Source organism: Rhipicephalus sanguineus, chromosome 1, assembly GCF_013339695.2.
Source record: "Rhipicephalus sanguineus isolate Rsan-2018 chromosome 1, BIME_Rsan_1.4, whole genome shotgun sequence".
In the NCBI taxonomy this organism is placed as follows: domain Eukaryota; kingdom Metazoa; phylum Arthropoda; class Arachnida; order Ixodida; family Ixodidae; genus Rhipicephalus; species Rhipicephalus sanguineus.
The window spans coordinates 287,604,041-287,624,835 of NC_051176.1; the positions used below are offsets into that span (position 1 = coordinate 287,604,041).

At 46.3% G+C, this 20,795-nt stretch overlaps 1 protein-coding gene across 1 annotated transcript in view; it reads right to left on the reverse strand.

Moving 5' to 3' along the window:
• The window catches only part of LOC119379211 (eukaryotic translation initiation factor 2-alpha kinase 3), a 423,415-nt gene that overhangs the window by 57,609 nt on the left and 345,011 nt on the right, over nt 1-20,795 (reverse strand). The gene's annotated exons all lie outside the window — the stretch shown is intronic.

Genomic DNA, 20,795 nt, shown 5'->3' on the forward strand with positions numbered 1-20,795 from the left:
GCCCGTCGCTCCTACTACGCGGCGAATGTCTGGGGAGCCTCACTACTTTTGCTGACATTTTCGACGATACAACACTTGGAGACACGGCATCACTACTGCCTTGTGCCATCACTTCTGCAACTGACACAGCTGATCCTATCGACGTATTCTGCAAAGCTGTCGATTCCCACCTTACGCCTGTGCAGCAGAAACAGCTTGTCCAACTCCTTCAGCGTTTTCGAGCCTCCTTCGACCACGACCAGCCTTCTTTGGGTCGAACGTCAGCAGTTGTCCACCGTATTGATACCGGTCAACATGCACCATTGCGACAGCGTCCATACCGTGTGTCATCTTCCGAACGTCGTGTCATCGATCAACAGGTAGACGATATGCTCAAGCGTGGAATAATCCAGCCGTCCAGCAGTCCCTGGGCCTCTCCAGTTGTGCTGGTGAAGAAAAAGGACGGATCCATCAGGTTCTGCGTGGACTACCGCCGTCTCAACCGTATCACGCGCAAGGATGTCTATCCTCTGCCGCGCATCGACGATGCCCTAGACTGCCTACAGGGAGCAGAATTCTTCTCTTCCTTAGATCTGCGCTCTGGCTACTGGCAGGTGCCCATGGCGGAGGCCGATCGCGAAAAAACGGCTTTTGTTACGCCCGACGGCCTTTACGAATTCACAGTCATGCCCTTCGGCCTCTGCAACGCGCCTGCTACTTTCGAGCGTATGATGGACACGATCCTTCGAGGCCTCAAATGGAATATTTGCCTTTGTTATTTAGACGACATTGTCATCTTTTCTACCGATTTCGCGTCCCATTTAACCCGCCTCGAGCAAGTTCTTGCTTGCCTCTCCGCTGCGGGACTGCAATTGAACCTGAAGAAGTGCCACTTCGCCGCTCGGCAGCTTACGATTCTAGGGCATGTGGTTTCGAAGGACGGTATTCTTCCCGACCCCACCAAACTTACAGCCGTTTCCGCGTTCCCAAAACCAACTACCATGAAACAGCTCCGAAGCTTCATCGGCCTTTGTTCCTATTTCCGGCGCTTTGTCCGCAATTTCGCTACCATCATCGCTCCTTTGACCAAGCTCCTCGCTGGCTCTAGTGATCTTTCGGCGTGGTCTCCCCCTTGTGACGACGCTTTCGACGAACTGCGTCGCATCCTCACGTCACCTCCTATTCTGCGACACTTCGACCCATCTGCACCCACTGAGATCCACACAGACGCTAGTGGTGTCGGGCTAGGCGCTATTCTTGCGCAACGGAAAGATGGCTTCCAAGAGTACGTCGTTGCCTACGCAAGCCGAACTCTTACCAAAGCCGAAAGCAACTACTCTGTCACTGAAAAGGAATGCCTTGCCATTATTTGGGCGATTGAGAAATTTCGGCCTTACGTGTACGGACGCCCATTTGACGTCGTGACTGACCACCATGCCCTGTGCTGGTTGTCGTCACTAAAGGATCCAAGTGGTCGCCTCGCCCGATGGGCGTTACGGCTCCAAGAATACGATATCCGCGTGGTGTATCGCTCTGGCCGCAAGCATTCAGACGCAGACGCCCTCTCCCGTTCACCCCTGTCTCCTGACTCTGCCAGCTTCACACCTACTACCTGTGATACCACCGCCCTCACCATCTCCGACATGCCCTCTGAGCAACGCAAGGACCCTTGGCTTGCTTGCATTCTAGACATTCTGTCTGGTCGGACGCCTTCTCCATCTTCTCGGACATTGCGTCGGCAAGCCGAGCACTTCACCACTCGCGAAGACGTGCTGTACCGCCGAAATTACACACCCGGAGGCCGTAAGTGGTTACTCGTCATTCCGCGTCACCTCCGGTCTGAAATTTGTTCGACGTTCCACGACGACCCACAATGCGGCCACGCAGGTTTCCTTAAAACTTATTCTCGGATCAGGCTTCGGTATTACTGGCGTGGCATGTACCGTTTCATTCGACAGTACGTTCGGGCATGTTCCACATGCCAGAGACGCAAGACTCCCCCTCAACACGCCGCCGGTGCCTTGTTACCTTTGCCGTGCCCTGCCCGACCGTTCGACCGCGTCGGCCTCGACATCTACGGACCCCTTCCCAGCACTGCAGATGGTAACCGTTGGATAATCGTTGCCGTCGACCACCTCACACGGTACGCCGAAACTTCACCCATTCCTTCGTCGACAGCAAAGGACGTTGCCACTTTTATTCTCCACAATCTCGTCCTTCGTCATGGCGCCCCTCGAGAGTTGCTGAGTGATCGCGGTCGTGTGTTTCTCTCAGACGTGATCACAGCATTGCTGCGTGAGTGCCGCGTCGTCCACCGCACCACAAGCGCCTATCATCCTCAAACCAATGGGATGACGGAACGCTTTAACCGCACTCTCGGCGACATGCTGTCTATGTACATCTCGTCAGACCACTCCAATTGGGATCGCGTACTACCGTTTATTACTTTCGCTTATAATACCGCCATTCAAAGCACTACTGGGTTCTCCCCTTTTTTCCTACTTTACGGACGCGAGCCTTCTTGTACTATGGACACTATTCTTTTGTACCGACCCGATGCCTCAGAGTCCACAACTCTATCCCAAGCAGCTACATATGCTGAAGAATGCCGCCAACTTGCACGCTCATTCACAACACAAGACCAGGGGCGCCAGAAGCACCACCACGACGCGTCCACTAGCACTACTACCTACGATCCTGGCTCGCTCGTTTGGCTGCGTGTGCCGTGTACTACTACTGGCCTTTCCTCCAAGCTGGTCCCCAAGTTCCACGGTCCATATCGTGTACTTCAGCAGACTTCGCCGGTGAACTACCTCATCGAGCCACTGGAACCATCTTCTGACCATCGCCGCCGTGGCCAGGAAATCGTTCACGTGTCCAGACTCAAACAGTGCTACGATCCTCCTGTGTTTTCTGGCCCCTAGGTCGCCAGGATGGCTCCTTATTGCGCGGGGAATAATTGTACTGAATGCGAATGACAGATGCTCTGTTGTTGTGAAAGAGGAAGACGACAATCGGTGGCTGTGGTTGTCGCTCGCGCTCGCGCTCGCTGGTAACCTGACCTGACTTGCAAGAAGCCTTCCGCGACGCAACGTGTATTCCTGCTTCAAGCAAAACACCCCCATTTGAATATATATATATATATATATATATATATATATATATATATATATATATATATATATATATATATAATCTTCGTCAGCATGGAATACAAACTCGCCCCGACATTCTATGCTTTCCAGTAGAATTTCTTCAGAAAATCTAGAAAGGTGTTAGACAAGGGGTAAATTAGTAAACATACAGTTCTACACACAGTGGAAGGTAGAGAAAAGGTTAGAAAAAGTTGCACGGCGCTCTGTACAGTGTCCCGGTACAAACGAGCAGGTGTACCGAACACGTAGTACACGAGGCCGCAGTGTTGTCCAAGATGACTCACTGTACACATTAATAGAAGCCCAGGGACAGAAAAGTCAAAACATTCTTCATCATACAAGGCGCACAAAGATGAGTAATGACGCACGTTTTAGAAAACAAGGCCACATACATACAAATGTGGAAGAGGGTTGCCCATACATAACTCGAAGCATCTATATTGAACCTCCCCGGAACAGTTACAGTCTGGCGCGTTATTAATATTCCGAAGTAAAGTACCCAATACGCTGTACAAAACTGTAGCATAAACATTGCCCCTCACTGAAAAACATGCGACTCTCGTAAATCTAAAGAAAAAAAGCCGCAGAAAGCTGGGTACGCATCGGGCAACAGAGGTAGACAATGGGTATCCTTCCTGATGAATTCTAATATCCTGTTTCTCCACCATAATACAGCAGTAGAATACTACAATAGGAGTACCATAATATAGGTGTACAGCATCGGCAATTTATTTTCCCCTATGCACAATGTTGGAGGCGACAATAACACGTCAGCACTTCCGCGAACGAGACAAGAATGTTAATTCCTGTTCACGATAGTCCATTGACATTCATAATCTATATGTAGAATATATGTAGTCTACAGAGCTCCACAAAGGTGGTCTCTTTCAACTCTGCTCTATTGGCGATACACCAAAACTTGTTCTCCTAATAAAGAGACGCTGTAGGGGCATCGCAGAAAAAAAAAGCACGAACGAACGGACGTGACGCAAGCGCAGAACATTGCCCACATCACTGAATGAGATGAAACTCTTCAGGGCAAACCCGTGCGTCGTCGGAGGTTCCGCTACGCAGACGGCTCAGAATAATCCAATTTAGACCACGGGTCAAGGACGGCCGCATAGGTGGTGGTGCTTCGGTTGCAAAATAAATCGGCGTGAGCCGGCCGAATTTGGAATGGCACCGCTTGCTCTTTCGTTTGAGTAAGACATAAGTTTTTTGTACGTCTTGGCGGCAATACCTGTACGCCCCTACGAATCCATATAAATTCTACGTTTCCGAAATTTCTCAACCATTGTCACCAATTCTTCGCCGAAAAAAGACACGTCCAGTCATGTCGACAGCATGAACAGTGTTGTACGTTCTCGATTTGGCACGAGCTATTGCCGAAAAGGGTCCTGAAGGTCACCCGACTGTTTGTCAAAGTGTAGAGGGCACCTCCCACGTCAGGACGGGGAGCCCTACGCTCCCCGCCGCTTCGCGGGCCTTCTGGGCAGCCCAGTGATGTTTCCTTGCGCTGAAACATAAGATATGCAGTACCAACTAGCCCACCAGTCGGTTTCATTGAACAGTGATTATCACTGAATGCATACGGGTATCAATAGCGGACGGACTCGGTCTTCGAGGTCAGATCCGAACGACCGATGTCCGACAGTGTTCATTGCTATCGAAATAAAATCAAGTGTTGCTGTCCTTTCTCTACATAAGCATACGCCCATTAAAGAATTAAAATCCTTTACTTTCACTTTCTGGTATTTTGTCAGTACTCCCCGTCCTTGCAATGTAGCAATATCAATGCGCATAAAAACACATACTTCTAATGGCGACCACACATTTACACGTATCGAGAACATTGAAAATTTTTGTATTACTGGATGCTGGTGTGCATGAATTTGATCAAATTATTCTAGCACACACATCTAACTACACTCTGCCCACGTACATTAGTCGTTGGGCCGCCAACAGTGCACGCAGATACCTGATGTGCATACGATACTGACTGCTGCATTGCAGAAATAAAATAGTAAAAGCGCCCAACCAAAAAGGTTGCATCGATCATATTTGTCCCCACAGCGGCTTCGGTTTGTAAGCTTGAAAAGAGTAGCGTGCATTCCGCTCGGCCGGCCTTGGCGATTTCAGGAATGACAGTTTATTATCCTGCAGGTAATGCGCTTCGATCGTCAGACAAACCGAAAGCATGACAACAATGAAAATATCCCCGTTTGTCGACTCGCAATTCTTACCAAAAATCACGTAATGAAAATGTGGGAGCGAAAACAACTATGAGTAAAGGCAACTTTTCGGAGGCCCCATTAGTAATTTCGCTCCGTCTATAAACCTGGTCATTAAACATAGATGGCTTCAGCCATTGCACTGCGTTATGTGGAGCGCGGAAAATCCGATCAAGCGAGAGAGAGAGAGAGAGAGAAAAACGAAAACATAACAGGAGAAAGCAATGAAAGAAGGAAGGCGTATACCCTTTGTGTACCGGCAGCCAGCGCCAATCGATAAGTGAGATGTTCCAGATTTACGAACTGCCGCTCGTCGTTAGGGCCACGGTTAGGGCCCAACGATCGCAGGGCCAGGACTTGATTGAGTCCGTGGATGAGCGTGGCGACGAGGCCGCGGCGTGCTTCCTGCTGCCCGGTCTAGACAGAGCTGAATTCGTATAAAGAATGCAAAACTCCGGCTTCGCGAACGTAGCGATTATAGACCTTTCGAAAAGGTATCTTTATGGGTAAATTCAACTACAAGATACCTATATATTAGGTAGTACCTGCGCAGACAATAAAACTGAACAAAAAAAACAATAAATTAAATCATCTCAAGCCCCATTTCAGCAGGCTTGAGATTATATAGTTCATTGATTTTGTTTTTTCCATTGATATTTCACTGTTGTGTAGAAATGCAGCGGGCACGCTAACATGAGAATGTCCGCGTTGGTGATTAAAAATCCACTTTAATTATCTCATGCGCGCATTTCTCATTATAGCATCCTGAAACGTGTACCTTTCAAGAATTAGATCACAGCCGCATTTGTTTTGTTTTGTTTTTTACAATGTTCAGCCAAATGACTGGGAAGTGATCCTTTGAGTGAGTACGTAGTGCGCTCCTATAAACAATCATTTATACATCGGCTTGTTTGGCCAATGATAGCGCCTGCCTATAAGCGGTATCTTATACACAATTGTGTATGCACATTCTACAAACCACTGCACGCGTTTCTCTTCATATTTCTGCTTCTGGAATCTTCGTTGTTGGTGAGAGCTCTCCGCGTGCGCCGAGCAAAACTTTAACACGCTGCCCACCCCCCCCCCCCTCTTTAGTTTGTACCAAACGTCATCCCCTTAGGGAATGATTCCAATGCTACAGTGATGCCCATTTTAATCACATTTATTGCATCCTTCACTTCACCACCTTACACGAAAAGCCGTTCTGCAATAAATGTCAGCAGGGGCATGAGAAAGCCGACTTACTGCAGCCGTGGCGCTTGCATGGCGCATGAAACCGATTCCCATCCGGAGATATATAGCTTGAGTTGGTAAAACTGCCTCTGTTTTTTTATTATTATTATTATTATTATTATTATTATTATTATTATTATTATTATTATTATTATTATTATTGGTGTTCCTGGTTCGTCTTTTGTTACCTGCGCACATCCTGCTTCTTATATATTGCAGTTGAATTGCAACAAACAGTGGTTGTTGTAAGCACCGTTCTCACTTCGTCCTCACTGAAGCGCTGTTCGATTCCATGCAAACTTTTTTTTTTTTGCAGACTTCGATTACCTGTGACCTTCATGAACCACTTTCCTGCATAAAATAGGGCACGCTTATCGATGGGCTTGTGCTTAACCGAAAGGGGGCATTTCACGTGTGCTGCCTAACTTGTCACGTTTATACCAACTAGACTAGAGAAGAGTGCGTCAATTTCACAGCGACATGGAGTCAAGCGCTCTGTTTCAGGAATGGTGTCGCAAAGGGGCCTTCTTCTTCTTGCATTGCGAGGACTGCCTTGTCTGTTGTGCGAAATTTCTTTCTTATGTGTGTTACGTTTCACACGTAACATTCAAATCTGACGGTACGTTTTCGCTTTAATATTATTTGTTTCTGAGCGCCCTGCTTACGTGTAACAAAAGCATTTTTTTCAAGTAAATTTCCTCGCCCATAGAGCCTTAGACCATATGGAAGCGAGACTGAGCAGTTTCACGAAACAAAAGTTGGAGGACGCTTGAGCTTCGCCTTCGAGAGTAGAACGCGATAGCGTAGTCCGTCCTCGATCGCATCGCGTTCTCCATCACTAACCTGATTCGCTCCTCGGCGGACACCTCAACCGTGCCGTAAGGAAAGGAGCGTATGTGCGCGTAACATTGGCCGTTTCGAACCATCCTAGAGTGCCTACTGCGAGTACAGTTGCGAAGTGCCCACTACGTCATAATTCTTCCTTTTGCGAATTGGCGAAGTGCCCGCTATGCGTCCATAAGGCAACACGCTCACCTGCGCACTTTGTTGATGCTGTTGCTGCTAATGATGACGATTAATTATGTCTTAGCGCTTTGTAATGGGTGCGCCTTTAAACTACCTACTCATTGCGCGATTCACGTGTTTTGACGCCTGGCGAGATTTTACGCCTCTGCCACGCAATATTACATGCATTATTTATTAATGAGAACTAACAGACTTGTCTGTCAGTTCTCATTAGTATTGCGTCTAACAAAGAAAAACGAGCCCTTAAAGAAAAAGTCCTCTTCTTTCCTTCATGCATTATTTATTGTTATTTATTTGCATCACCTTAGATTTTACGCTGATTTTTCGCTCACAACCAAAGATACCGACGCTGACACCGACACCGCAATTTTTGCGAAACGAGCTCTTTAACGCTATAACGTTAAAGTAGCGCTTAACTATGCGGCAGTTATATGAAATGCACTGTAGGAACTTAGCAAGGAAAAGCGAGGACACACTGCGTAGGAAAGGTAGCACTGCGTGAGTCTTCTCTTTAAAGTTTTTGCAGAGTTGTTCTCCTCAATGAAGAACAAAAGCTACCACCTCGCACAACTTTGTTTCCATAAGTTGCGTACTGTTGCTGTCTTTAATCAAGTTGCCAGCATATATCTGTCCCCTCTTTACGTGTCTATATATAATGTCTCCAGAATGGTATAATGTAATAAAAGAGAATACTTACCAGGCTATCCACCTGTACGTCTAGCGTCAACTCTCGTAGTACATGCTTCAGCTTCAGATAGACGATGCCGTGTTTGTCCAAGATATTCTGTTTCGCAAAGAAAGGGTGAACTTCGCGGTACGAAAATAGCAGTGTGTCAAGAGTGGCCAAGTCATACACTCGACCATTGTGTCCACTAGTTCAAAAGGCACAGAAGGATGGGCCGCGTGCGTTCTGTGCAGTCCATGTGAGTTTTATATTAATTACAATAAATAGTTGCTACGGAATTCAGCTTATTCTCTGCTGCGTCACATGCAAGCGCGAATGCTAAACACCCCATCCACAACAAATTCAAGTGTAATAATCCGAGCCAGCATTGCACCTTCGGTGCTACCGTCAGCGTTTCCGGCAGGCCAGGTAAGCGAAAAACCCGAAGTGTGTTCTCAACATCTGCATTCTGAATATAGCTCTTCTACACACTGCACACAGGCCTTATTTAAATTAGCGAGAGAAATTAACTTTATTGAATGACCAGGCTCCTTGTACTTCAGCCCTAAGGTGGGTGGCCTCCTCAGTCCAGGTACACTCTAAGAAAAAAAAAAGAGCATAGGTGACCCTTTTCGGAGAGTTCTATACGACTCTCTTTAAAGAGTCACGGTGACTGTATTGGTGGATCAGAGTCGGCGCGCTCTAGGAAAGTCCCCTGACCATCTAGGAAGAGTGGAAGGACTTTTATCCGAATGATCACATTATGACTTATGAGTGAGTCACACGACTCTTGCCGGTAACACTCCTACGGGGTTCAAATTACAAACTCCGAAGCGTCAAGCGACTCCACAACTATTTTAAGCTACTCAATTGAGCCATGCTTTACTTTCACGCGACTACTGTTGGAAATAGCGAAGTATTTATTTTAAGCAAGTCCAATAATACTTTCCGTTGTGCCCATCGACTGCAAAAAAGAGAGAAGTTCAATTTTAGCATTATTTTAATAAAACTCGTTAGAACAACTCACCTTTTCCAGCAGCGTAATCCAGAAAGCGCGAAAAGATGCTCTGTGATTTCCAATTAAGCAGCTCTGGTATTCCTTATTTACATGCTTGTATGAGTATAGCCAACAAAAATGTGTGGCAGTGATGTGCATAGTGTCATATGGTGCAAAATAAACTGCAGAAATCGGCATCATGTTTCCATATTCTTTATTCCTTATGATTATGAATAAATCAAAAAAGTGTTGACGGCTGGAGGCATCAGACTTGTGGCTTCCTATGTCGTCGCTCTTGTTCAGCGTGAGCAGCCATGAAAAATTGCATCTGAAAAGCAGATCGTAATATTATGATGAGAAAACGGAATTGCAATAAGAGTTTGTAAATCCTACACAATATTGATTTACAAAGACATAATGAAGGCTCACAACAAAACAACAAATGCAAACAGGCATGCAACCAAGTTTTTTGTCGTTATCGTGTAAAACACGCCGTACAAATAGTAGCTTTTGTAACACGACACTTGGCGGCAAACTTGCAGCACAAGATGATGTGAGCCTCTTTTAAACAACAAGCGATATTGGTTAAGCTCATTTGCGTGGGTGCCACTCACCTCTTTTCTTACGTCGTGTTGCCTAGCCAAAGGAAATGTAGGAACGACTGCCTCGTTGACAGGGCGAACACCGCTGTTGATTTTCCCCATCACGAGCGGCGAGGCGCCAGACCATAGCGACACCTTCGTTTCCCCGAGTGTGGCTGTCAACTGGAGTGAAGAGGTGAGAGAAGAGATCCGGGATTCTGGGAATAACCAACAGACACACACACACACACACAACACACACACACACACACACACACACACACACACACACACACACACACACACGCACGCACGCACGCACGCACGCACGCACACACACACACGCACGCACGCACGCACACACACACGCACGCACGCGCGCGCGCACACACACACACACACACACACACACACACACACACACACACACACACACACACACTGATTATTTGTATTTAAAACCACCCTTTATTCGACACACCGTTACTGTAGACAGATCTGACACTGCGTTTCTTTTGAAATAATTTCGCAGTGAAAACAAATTTTCACGTAAAAGAAGGCAGGAACTTGGTTTCGCAATAGGCACTGGCTATGCACGAATGAAAGCACTTCTTTTCTGAGAATTTGCTTCAAAATTTGCTTTCAGAATAAACCCGGGTTGCGCCGGCATATTCCAACACCCAAGTGCGTCCTCCGGTATTCAGAGGCACGTCGTGAGCGGTTACTGACCGCCTGTTTTACAAACGTAACCCATCCCTAAATACTCAGATAAACACATGCGAGTACGAGCGCCCGAACGACACCCAGCGCGCGCGGACGCCGTCTACGTCGAGATCAGACATGCCATATGCGGGAATTACCGCACTAGCTCCCACGGTCACGTCCACTCACCCGTTTCTGTTATAACGTCAAACGTCATCGCAGATGTTGGCAAACCACGAAAAGAGCAAACAGAAACGAGGTAGAGTGCACGGCGGCGGCCGCAACAACGCGCGCCGTCGACAGTCTCGAGCTTTTTCACTTTACCGGCGAGGCGTGTCCAACTTAAGTGAATACCGCGTACGGGCTGAAAACATCCTCTATATCTGCATCTTAAACTATCGTCTTTAAGCCCACAAAAACTATTATATGTAGGGCGTCTAAATGTCCTGTACATAGACTTTTTTTTTACTTTCCCATGCGCGGAAACATGCTGCACACTCAATGTCGATAGAAATGTTATTATGAAGTAGATTAAAGTACACCATTAAAGCCAGTGAAATGTCACAATGTGTCCTTGCTCGCGAAAGAGATGAAATATCTCGAATTTGGAACACTGGTTATCCACTGAGTCCACGGCGTAAGCAAGCAATGCTTAGTTGCCATCTAATCCCTGAACACATTTCACTAGTGTGCGTGTGTTTAGGCTTTTTCGTCCATATCCGGTTTCCGCGTTTTAGACTCTGGTGCATTTAACTTATGCCACTCAAAAATGAAAACAGGCGCAGCATCTGGCTTCTACAATGATTAGATTATTTTAACACTCCGCACTTCATAAGGTACATGTGACAACGCTATTGCTCCTGGTTAACACCTCCTGGTTAACAGCTCAGGAGGTTGCTAGCCGATTAACGCTAACAGCGCCGGCATGCGAAATCATCAGCCTCCCGACGCTTCCCGACTCCTGTCTCGCTTACATACTTGGCTTAATCTCTCGTCCGGTGGTCGAGTCGTGTTGACACCAACATTCAGGCAAAATGTAGATTGCCTGCAGCGGCGGAAGGCAATTACAGTGGCGAGATCGCCCTGCACGCAAGCATTCTATGCATGTTAAGAAATGCATGAGCGCTGAGCCTCGCTCGAAAGAAGGCACCGGACACTTTTCTCTTCTTTTTTTCCCGCATCAACTCTTTCGATACGCTTCCCTTATGGCACTGACTCGCATATATGGACATATTTCTTGTACTCAATGTCCTGTACCAGAGTTATCATTACTTGTTCTTGGCTGGCATCGGCCCCATTTCTATAAGTGCGAAATGCAAAAACACTCCTGGGCTTTGATTTATGTGCGCTATGAACAACCCTATAGGCGGTCAAAACTAACGCCATTTTCTCAAAGCCAGAGTGCTTCCTTGGGACGTTAAAACCCCAGAATGAATTTAGTGAATCAACGAATTCATATGCGCTAACACGCTGTGACAACCATGCAGTATTTTTATCAAATTCTATTTATTTATTTATTTATTTATTTATTTATTTATTTATTTGTTTGTTTGTTTGTTTGTTTGTTTGTTTGTTTGTTTGTTTATTTATTTATTTATTTATTTATTTATTTATTTATTTATTTATTTATTTATTTATTTATTTATTTATTTATTTATTGACTTATGTCATGGTATGACAAAGTTCGCAGCTTTTGTCGCCAATTTTTTGATAACGCTTGATTTCCAAGTGCATGTGCGGAAATGACGTGAATGAATGGTATAATAAAAAATAACAAGTAATTGAGGACAACAACTTATTTAGATGGGAAGCGGAAGGCATCATTTACAATAAATCGGGATGATCAAATCATTCGCAGAAAGGTGAGCAATGCGAGAAGTCATATTTAATGGGGGGGGGGGGGGGGCAGTTAGACTCGCAAAACTGTAACACCATTTTGCAGTGCCCTCGATATGCAATCACGACGGGCACCACCGAAAACACACTTGTTGCTTTGCGGCTGATTTCACAAAATGCGCAGGCACCCTTTATCGCCTTCATCGTGTCTCTGCAAAACCACCACCATGACGCTTGGCCGGCAACAACGCATTCACCAAGTTCGAGGCGCAGCGCTAGGCACAGAGGTTGCCTTCACCTAGTAATCTATTCTGTAATAGCGGCCTTGAACTATACGCTCGGAGTGCGCGCACTCGGTGTGTGAGAAAAACCCGCGGGGAGAGAAAAAAAAATCCCTGATATGAGACGCGCGCTTTCGACATCCCCCCGCTAAACGCTTTCCTTCACCAAAACGAGAGCCTAATTTCGCGTGCGTGAGTGTGTCTGTGCGTTCGCATACGAAAACACCATATAAAATAACGTTCAGCCAGCTATACCTTTCTAGGTCACATTTTGCGCGCTTGAAGTTCTGGCACGAAATCATCATCATCATTCATCATTCTCCGCCTCATTCTCAGTCCTCTGCAGGAGGAAAGCCTCTCCCAACGATCTCCAGTTTACTCTATCCGGCGGAAGCTGACTGCATTTTATCCCTGCGAGCTTCTTAATTTCGTCACTCCATCGAATTCTCTGCCCACCTCGACAGCGTTTCCCATCCCTTGGTAGCCATTATGTTGCTCTTGCTGTCCACCGGTTGTCTGTTCTACGCATTACGTGGCCGGCCCAGGTCCATTTCTTTTGCTTGATGTCAGCTAGGATATCTGCGACCACTGTTTGTATACGTACTAACGTATAAACTATATATATATATATATATATATATATATATATATATATATATATATCACAAGTCATGTCCATCATGTCATAAATATAGATTACGACACAAAAAGGCATTTACAATGCTTCCATTGACGACCTGAGGCGTTTCTCACAGAATGGTGGACCCGCCCATTTCACAAATGAGCTTAAGCGCACACTTCTGAAGATTGAAGATTATATGTCGTGCCCATACGACGCACTGCTGTCAGTAAGCGCGAGAAAATACATGTGGAAGTGCAGCTGAGGATTACGATTGAGGGTCTATGTCAGCAAACCGAAACGAAGTATTTCAATTTCCACGTGCTCAATGACGTCAAAGAGGGAAGAAGCGTCCACTTGCACGTATTGTATACAAACGGGCATACCTGCACGCAATAACCAGGTCACTCTGTAATAGTGCCGGCACTCCGCGTAAACTTCCGGCAGTCTGTAGACTGGAGCCTCGCAAGCACTGTGCTATTGGCTTGTGCATGTCGGTTAAATATCTTGCCGAGCGTCGGAAGGGTTCGAATGAGAGCGGCGCGACCTCGCCCGCGGCGCGGGGCACACTTTCACGGCTATACCTCCACACATGTTGCAATAATTACTCGAAGGAGCTCGTTCCAGCTAGACAACTTGCCTCCCCTCCTCTCGCCCCGCCCTGATGTTCAGGTGCACAGCCAGCAAGCTGTTCGCTGCTTTGCCACCAATGCAGTGCTCGGGCGCTCGAGTGCTGCGGCCTACTTCCGCTTCCGGCTGTCTTCCGGCTGCCCTCGTGACCGGAATGCGCCGACCCTTTTCCATCTAGATCGTATACTCGCGCGATTGCAGAGCACGAAGGCGCCCACGAGTGAAACCGCAGTACAAATGAACAGATTGACACTAAACCAAGGTCGCGTGTTGCAAGCAAGAACTGCTGGCCGACCATACCGGTCTAGCACCACCTGCTGCCAAACCACCGTTGCCCCACGCTAGCGCAGGTGTCATTCAATCGGACCACAACGTTGTGTTTCAGTGGATACCAAGTCATTGCGGTAGCGTGCTAGCGTGGGGCAACCGTTGCCCCACGCTAGCGCAGGTGTCATTCAATCGGACCACAACGTTGTGTTTCAGGGGATACCAAGTCATTGCGGTATCTCCGGCAACGACCTCGCCGATGAAGCTGCCAGAAAAGCACATGTAGAGACGAACCTTGTTTCTATACCGTTATCTAGGATTGATGCGGCTCGATACCTAAATAAGCTGGCGCAGAACATGACACTGCAAAAGTGGCAAACATCACAGTTCACACACCATCGACTGTATTCTCTCGACCCATCTCTACGACTGCGGCTACTACCTGGTCTTTCCCGGGAAGAAGATACAGTGTTGTGCCGTCTGCGTCTGGGTGTAGCGTTCACCAACGCCTACTCATTTAAGATAGAGATGGCCGACAACGCCGAGTGCAACGACTGTGCCGTTGAGGAAACGATTGAGCACCTTCTGTGTTACTGCCCGACATACGCAACCGAGAGGCTTCACCCCAGCACTGCACTAAATCAAATGGACGGAAGCGCTTTCACTGTCGCGAAAATATTGGGACCATGGGGCTGCCCATCACAGTTCCGAAAGGCAACGAAAGCGCTGTTGCGTTTTCTGAAGGACACCGGACTGATTCGCCGTTTGTGATGTCAAACGCAGAACTCTTACGCCGGCTGAAAGAGTGACTTTTCTCTCCTCCTCTCTATCTTTCCCTCCCCCTCCCCCCTCCCCCAGTGCAGGGTAGCTTACCGGGCTCAGTCCTGGTTAACCTCCCCGCCTTTCTTTTATTCTTATTCTCTCTCTCTCTCAATCGGACTTCGAGTTCAACAGGACTCATTTTTCAAGTGCTCTTTTATTGAAATTACATTTTTTTCATCGCTTGAGCGCACTTTGATTTCATGATAAATGGAATAAGCTGGTGCGGAAATAAAAAATGACATTCTCGTTCTCTGCGCCATATATAGTTTCCTACAATATTTGCTAGAGGGAACTGTGGCGAAGCGATCCTTCAGGTGCCATGGGAATGATGAGTAGTACATGGATCTGCCGAGTCTTCGAGCTTGCGGCTTCAAGCGCACTTGTGGTTTTGTTTATTGCTCTGTTTTTGCTTTTCTTTCCGATAAAAAAAAAATTGGTCGTTGTGAACCTCGTTAGCTGATTTCAACTGGTGAGCCTAAATGGGTCAAGGCGGTGAAGTGAGACTGCTGAAGCTTTGCTGAACTTCGTCTCGCGACAAAGCAGCTGCAGGCCACACGGAGCCGAATGAACGAAGCGTAGGCGCTTAGGTAAATCCATGTACAGTCGCGGCCACGTCTGTGCAGAGCGCGCGAGCAGCCGGTGGATGGGTGGATGGATGCTATGAGCGTCCCCTTTATAACGGGGCGGTGACATGTCTGCCACCAGGCTCGAAGAAAAAAAAAAAGAAAAAAAAACTTTCTTGTTTCATGCTGGCCTAATACCTTATCTACATTGATTAAGTCTGTGTTATTATATCAAAAAATATAAATTCACGGTCCATCTCTCTGCCTCTTAAGGCAGAATGACCTTATTTTTCCCCATTATTAATTTTTGTACTTTATCTCTACTTTTCTGCCACCAATACTCTCACCGTCTCTTACTTATTTCTATCGCGGACGTCTTCAGCTTTCCATTGTTGTTCCTAAAACCCGAGGCTTCATGTAGACTCGTGCCCACACGTATACCTGGGTGAATATCGCCACATACAATCAGTACATGTTCCATCGTTTCCTTAGTTCCCCCGCAGCATGTACATTGTTCTTCTTCGTTACTGAATCTCGCTTTATAACTAGGCGTTCTAAGGCAGCCCGACCTTGCTTCAAACAGTAAAGCGCTTCCCCTTGAATTATCATAAAACCTTTCCCTCCTTATTTCGTTTTTTCCCTTTCGGTAGTTACTCAGAGCCGGCTTCTTTTCCATCGCTGTCATCCAATAAGTCCTCTCCGCCTCTCTGATCTTCCGCTTAATGCTCCTTGTTGCCATATCGCCCGCACTGCTAGCCGTATATTTACTGGTGAGCCTCCTAGTTCTTTTTCTCCACTGCGTGTCAACGCTTTTTCTATACAAATGTCTGAAAACCTTCTCTGCCCATCTACTCTTTTTCATTTTCCTCAGCCTCTCTTCGAATCTCATTTGGCTATGAGCTTCCCTCACTTCAAAGCCTGTCCATGCCATATCACCCTTTACAGCCTCATTTGTCGTCTTCCCGTGAGCGCCCAACGCGTGGCGGCCCACCGTCCTTTGATTTACATCCATTCCTGATTGTACCTCTGACTTCATGCACACCACTGAGTTCCCAAATGTAAGCCCCGGGACCATCACACCCTTCCACAACCCTCGAAGCACCTCGTACCTATTGTATCCCCATAAAGCTCTGTGCTTCATAATTGCAGCATTCCTCTTTCCCTTTGCTACCGATGCTTTCTCTTGTACCTCCATATATCTATCCCCCTCATTTACCCATACTCCGAGGTACTTGTACTCGCTTACCCTCGGTATTTTTTGGCCCTGTATGAAGACCGCATGGTCTTCGTGATCATTGAATACCATCAATCCACATTTTGTTGCACTAAATCCTATAGTCCTAGAGCCTCACATTCCCTTCCGCATATATCGGCCAGTCGCTGTATATCATCTTGACTGTCCGCAAATAAGACAATATCATCAGCATAAAATAGACCTGGAAGCTTCTGCTCAACCATTGTGCCGACCTGTTTGTGCGACAAATTAAATCCAATGTTGCTACCTTCTAGCGCTTTTTCCATCCTCACCATATACAGCATGAATAACAGCGGGGACAAAGGACATCCCTGTCTCAGGCCCTTGCTAATTTCAACGCTGTCCTTGCTACTTATTCCTTCCCATTCTATACAAACTGTATTTTCTCGGTATATTTCCCTCAAAAGCTGCATATAGTCGTCCCCTATGCCCACTTCTTTCAATATATCCCACAAAATTTCCTGATTAACGTTGTCATACGCCCCGGTGATAGAAAAGCTACGTATAAGGGCCTGTTTTCTATTTTCGATATTTCTATACACTGGGTAAGAACAAACAGATTATCGTCTAACCACCTGTCGATTCGAAATCCATTCTGAAGTTCTCCCAAAATATCATTTTGTTCTACCCAAGCTTCTATTTTTAATTTTACTGCCTGCATCGCCAACCTGTATAGCACCGATGTAATGGTTAGCGGTCTATATGAGCGAATGTTATCCTTTTCTCCCCTGCCTTTACAGATTAAGTTCATTCTACTTTTTCGCCAACTGTCTGGTATTTCCCTCTCCTGTAAGCACTTTTCTACGGCTTTCAGCAGTGCTTCTTTAGTGTTATGTCCGAGTTCGTTAATGAGGCTGACGGGAACCCCATCTAAGCCCGGAGTAGTGCGCTTAGGAATTTTTCCTTCGGCCTTCTTCCAATTGAAATTCTCTAGTACTACATCTTCGTCGGTTGCACTCCTTTGCGTACTTTTACTCACCGGGGGAATTCCCTGGGTGACCTTTTTAAACGAATCGGCTGTTATCTTTCAGATGTAACCTAGCGCTTCATACCCTTCCAATTGATTTCCTCCTTCATCTACCAAACGTTGTTGCATTGTCACAGACTTCCTACCCAGCGCTTTTAGGTGGCTCCAAAATATCCTAGGCGCGACCTTCTTTTCGCGAATCTCTGTCATCCAGCGTTCACTTTCACCTTTACTTTTTGCCTCGACTAATTTCTGCACAATGGATCTTTGCTCTAAATATATTTCCCATATTTGGTTGACTTCGCCCAGTGGCCGCTTCTCCTTTTTTGCCTGTCTGTGCTCCCGTGATGCTTCACGTCGCTTCTCGGTCGCCTCCCGGATTTCTTTGTTCCACCAACTTTTTGGCTTTCTCTTTCCTTTCCAACAAATAGTTTTCTTCTCTTTTTCCATTTCTTTCGTGATTACATGTAGCAGCTCACTGTACTTCCAGTCTTTGCCTGGTAGTTCGTCTACTTTTTCCTCGACTCTTGCGGCTATATTTGTTATTTGTTTGTCATTTAGATACAAGCTGCATGCCAAACTTTGATTCTATGTTCTTATTTTCAGTTTTATATCCATTTGTAATATTATGCGTTTATGATCACTACCCAAGCTGTTAATGCCTTCCTCGTCTATTCTCATCTCTCTAAGTTTGTCATATATTCCTTCTGTCATGAGACAATAGTCAATGCTCGATTGCCTGTTTCCGACTTCCCACATGATCTGCCCCTCACACTTAGGCCCCACGTTAACTATCTCAAGACTATGTTGCTCGCAGATTTTGCTCTGCGGGGCGACACCTTGAGGCAGTTTCGGGCTCTGGCGTGGTGTGTCAGGAGCATGCGCTGCCTAGTAGTCAGGCTGACACGTCAGATACCTAATACCGACCCCTGAGGGACGCCAGATGTTACATTTAAAGTTTTCGATTTCTTCCCTTTCACCTCCACATATAGCGTCCTATTAGTTAGATATGATTGAATCCACTTAACTATATTTAAATTAACTCCGAGATCAAGTAGTTTACCAAGTAAGTATCTCTTATTGCTGCAGGTAAAGGCATAGAAGGGTTAAAAACAGAGTCGACAAGTTCATTGTATTGATCAGCAATTTGCGCAGTCTCCAATTATGCATCCATTACTCGTAATATACGTCACATTCTCACGAGATGGCGCAAGGTGACGCCAAAAACGCTGCAGCGATTCTTTCACAAACTTTGATCAGGTGTGGGAATGTTGCTATCTATAAATACAAGGTCAAGGAATGAATGAGTGGTAACCCCAATTCTAGTTGCTTCGTTAACAACCAGCGTTAGATCCTTGCTGAATACCATGTCAAGTAAAGCATCACAGTGATTGAGGTCCGTAGATTCAGTCTGTCGCACGTCACAACGAATGTCCGGTAGGTTAAAATCACCTGCTATAATTAGGCGCGTGTTTTCTGGCACATTTTCAATCAAAAAGTCTTGAATAGATTTTAGAAAAGCAAGAGGGACATTAGGAGGTCTATAAACAGGTTGTCTCATCCGCAACCATCCAATGACGGCGAATCAAATTCTGGAACACTGGCCCCCATGGACATGCGTTACTTAAACGATTCTGAATTTTACGACAAATTTTCACTTTGCATGTGTATATTGCATGTGTCAGTCGGACATTTACAGTGTGTAAGACGACACTGTGTCGCCTTCGCAGACTGTGTGACAGCGTACAGACAGTTCTATTTTGTTTGTTCGTCCATTATTTTTTCTCGCATCTTTCGCAGTTTTATCCGCTCTGTAGGCCTGCTAGAACAAGAGAATTACACAGAGGCCTGCTGCAACCAACCATCCCTAATAAAGTTTCCTCTCTCTCTCTCTATGTTTTTCCCCTATACATCACGTTAATTCCCTCAGTAACGAGTGTCTGCGGCCTCAGCTCGCTGCAGTGGAGCACCTACCTCTACAAATACTCACATGCTCCCTTACGCATTTGCCTCAGACGAAAGCCATGATCTTCTTTCTTTCTTCTTTTTCTACTCAGGCGATTTCATTGACCCCCCACCCCCACCCCCTACCCCCTTGAAAGCTTTGTGTGCCAAACTTGCCTCCGGGATCGGCGGCATTGGAAGCACCTCAAGTGGTTTTGCAGTAACTGCGGCATCGGTCCACCTTTGAACAAGCGACGATGTCATGTAGTGACGTCATCACATGACGTCACGTTATGTGACGTCATGATGACGTCATGGCGACGCAACAAATTTTGGCGACCTATCATGACTTCATATGGTGATGATGATTTTTTTTCTTTTTTGCATCACTCGTGTTGTCGCAGACGGCGACGGTCACTTTTCGCGTTTGATGAGGCATCTAAGGCTTTCGCCTTTAAAAACACAGAGAAAGACACACAGATACAGCAATGTGTGTCTTTCTATCGATTTCTTGCGCTGTTTTGCCTTTCCTAAGTGTGAACCAACTCACCCAAGCATCCGTTTTACCTCTACAACCTGACTTCGAGACTTCTACTGCGGCGCATGCGCACTTTAAAGGCCCATAAACTCGACTGACTTGGTCCCCTTGGCCATCATTACATCGTGCGAACTGAGAAATGAAACTGCTACCGACAGGAGGCCGGCTTTATGACGACCACGATGACCCTTATTAGTCGTCATATATGGATCCATCTTCGGACAGTTGCGACGCAAGACTAAATAAGGCAACGTAGCGAAACAGGCATGCGCTATTCGGCTCGCTTGCGAAACTCAAAAAAGGACAGAAAAGAGACGCAAGAATCGATAAGAAAAATGAAGCATCAAGCAAAAAGAAAAGTATGCAGGGAAGCAGCCTTGCATAATGCAGATATCCTCGATTTCGGACCATGTCATCTCGAGCGAGACCTACTTCTCGGTATGAAGCCGCCCGCTGGGCATGAAGCCAAAAAGCAGAGAAATTTGCACTTACAAAATATATACTT